This window comes from Haliaeetus leucocephalus, unplaced genomic scaffold (genome assembly GCF_000737465.1).
Source record: "Haliaeetus leucocephalus isolate CR32 unplaced genomic scaffold, Haliaeetus_leucocephalus-4.0 Scaffold284, whole genome shotgun sequence".
Classification (NCBI taxonomy): Eukaryota; Metazoa; Chordata; class Aves; order Accipitriformes; family Accipitridae; genus Haliaeetus; species Haliaeetus leucocephalus.
This window is the reverse complement of record NW_010972720.1, coordinates 2058980-2062216: the sequence shown is the minus strand read 5'-3', so window position 1 is coordinate 2062216 and position 3237 is coordinate 2058980.

The window sequence follows — 3237 nt, the reverse complement described above, 5'->3', positions numbered from 1 at the left end:
CCCGCGGGGGCGGCTTCCCCGGAGGGGTGCCGGGGGCAGGCGAGGGAGGCCGGAGGGCTGTGCTCGGAGTGATTATGTAGCAGGTAATTTTACGTCAGGGAAGAAAGAGCGAACAAGGCGAGGGATTTGCGGGGGGGCAGGGATATGTAAGATTTACAATGAGCTACGGTGAACTTAATATTAACTTTGCGGTTCCCAAAACTCTCCTGGGTTGCACGTTTCCAGTCCGCCACGGCGAGCGTTATTTTCTGTAACCTTTTTTTCTGACTGCAGGCTGCAGCAGCCCGTGCTCTGGCTCTCTTTTAGGACGTTCATCTGCTCCCCCAGCATGATCTCTCTTCCCTTGTAACTGCGCAGTTATCTCTCGCCTCGTCTGCCGGCTCCTTTACAAGGGTCCCGGTGCCAGGCGGGTGGCTTTTCTGCTCCCCGGTGCCGGGGCGAACTGCAGACATTCAGGGCTGGGAAATGCGTGGCATCCCTCTGTACCGTAGGCAGGCGAGGAAAAAAGTTAAAGCTTTTTACATAAAGAGTCCGCTCTAGGTGTTTTTGGCAATTCCCGGGGAAGCGCAAGGTTTCCCACCTTTTCCATAATAGAATTCGGGTTCGTATTTTAAACCCTTACTTAAATCATCTCAACTTAAACCAAGCTGGCTCTCTCTCCAGGTCCAGGGCCGCATTACCTGCCTGCCTTCCCCTGCCGCCGCGCCTAAGGAAGTGGCTCCCGAGGAGACCCGGCACGGAGCGTAGGTAGATGTGCAATTGCCCATAAAAAGATAAGGGAGCCCCTGCGCCGTTTCGCCGCCCCTGCTGACAGTGGGGAGGTTGCGGGGTTACAACAACCAGACAAAAGTGATGTGCCCTCCCTCCCGTCGGGTCAGGCAGCCCGGCTCTGCGCTCCGGCGTGGGTCTGTGTTTACAGACACTTGCCTTTGTTTATAACACTTGGAGAGAAGAATCTCCCCCCCCGCCTTGTTTGCTTTTCCTTGCCTGTTAGTTGCCCAGCTGATAAACTGGAGCATCTCGCACTCCCTCTGCTTGCCCGAACTTTTTTTTTTTTCACGGCAAGCAAAAAAAAAAAGGGGGGGGGGTGGCTGCGAGGGCTGCAGTGCAGCACGTCCCGGGCAGCCTCCCTGCAGATGCTGTGTCTTTCTTTGACCGAGTCGCCGGGCTGCAGCTCCCCCGGGGGATGCGTGGCGGGGCGGGGGGAGGCGGCGGGAGGCTCCGCACCCCACGCCCCACCGCGGCGCGGAGCCTCCCGCCGCCCCCCCGCCGCCTGGAGAATCCCCTCTCCGAAATTTCCCCATCAATAATTTTCCATTTTTGAAACGTTTATTTCTCAGAACCGGGAGCTCCTCTGGATCCGCTAAGGAGGATCTCTTTTAATTGCTCGCTAATGAGGATGTTGCCATTTTCTCAGGAGCAGTCATTCCCGCAGCTAAATCACAAGAGCCCTAGACAGGCCGGAGCCGACAAAAATGTAGGTTTTGACGTTAAAAGCTAAATGGGGAAGCAGAAGGTAAATTGATGGTAGATGGGGATGTCAGTGCTCTGGCCCCAGCTCTCCGCCAGTGGAGCCCGGGCCTGATAACAGCGGAGGGCTGCGCCCGCACCCTGCCCGCACCTGGGGGCATCGCCGCCCCGGCGGCCTGCCCGTTAATTCCTGGGGGCCAAAGCCTTTGGGGGAGCTTTTTCAGAGGTAAAAGGCACTTAGGAAGAGGGATGGTAGCCTGCCCCCCTCGGCAGCATTTCTCTGCGCTGTGCGGGTGGGGGGAAGGAAGAAAGAGAGGAGGGACGGGGGGCCGGTGCAGCGCAGCCGGGTCCTTGAAACCCCTGTCCCCGCAGACGGGCTTATGGAGCCAATTTCCTCGGATTTTAGCCAGTCGCCTCTTTTCATGGCTGGGGGAGTGAGAGCCTTCGCTCTGCCTCAAGAGAAAATAACATTTTGATATTTTTTTTTTCTTCCCCTCGAAGAGACACAGCAGCAAACCTCCCCCGGGTGGTGAGTGTCCCGCTTCCCCTGCCCTCCCAGGAAGGCTCCCCGGCATGGGAGCCCGGCCCCACGCCCGAAAACAGCGCGGCCGCTCTCCCCGCAGGTCCCCCGAGGTCCCCGGTTTAGGCAAAAAAGCAGCCCGGTTTTTTAGAGTTGGTCGGGTTTTGGGGGAGCGGGGAGGCAGCGAGGGGCCGGCCCGCTGGCCCGCCGCCGGCAGCGAGCGCCAGGCGGCCGCTGGCGGCACTGGGTTTTGGGGGGCTCCCTGCAACGTGCGGGACCCCCAGCCTTGCCCCTACTTTTGGGCTTGTGTTGCGTGCCCTCGTTGCTATCGGACGCGCATGGCATGCCTGCATTCCTGCAGGCCGGGCAGATGAACGGTGGTGGGGCTTTTTTTCTTCGTTTTGCTTTGTGTTGTGCGCTTTTTTCACCCCTTCCTTCCCAGGAGCTCTTCTCCGCGCCAAAAGATTATTGCAATAATTAGTGCTAATTTGCTATCCTTGTCAAAGAGGTGTAACGGGGCCTCTCCGGCCAAGCCGCAGACACTCCTAGAACAAGCGCCGAGACGTCCACGGGCAACTCTAAGCATATAAACACGGCCAGGGGATGCCATGGAGACAACGTGAGCTTGAAAGGTGGGCGGGGGGCGGGAGGAGGTTAATAATAAAACGTCTAAGCAAAATATCCTCCTTTTGCGCTTGGAAACCTAACCTTAATCCTCCTTTTTCACACGTACTCGCCCGGCGACTCACAAATACGCGCAGGAGAAACCTCCAAGTAGCGATGGGAAGGAAACGCATTCCGCACGCCTGCAAACATAATCCCCTCTGCTGTAACAAGGGGCTTATCAATGTTTTATATATTTTTAATTTGGGATTATTTTTTTTTTTTTGCGGGCCATGAAATATGTGCCTTCACAAACGAGCTCCGATCTTTTCTATTTCTAATTGGCCAATTACTGTTCAGCTGTTTCAGCTCGTCCCGTACAATGGAGATTAAAGCAGAGTTGTTATCTGAATTATATATTCACATAAATTCTAGCAAAGCCGGGAAATGCGCGGGGCCAACACCTCTCTGGGAATCCCTGTGCCCCCCTCTCCCCCTTCCAAACCAGCGTGGTGTGTGTCTCCCTCTTGCCCAGCTCCCCCCCCCCGGTTTTCCTCTAGAAATGTCGTTGCTTTGATGATCCGATTGTAGAGCATTGATTACAAATTTATTCTCAGACACTATATAAGTCTTTATATCTGCTA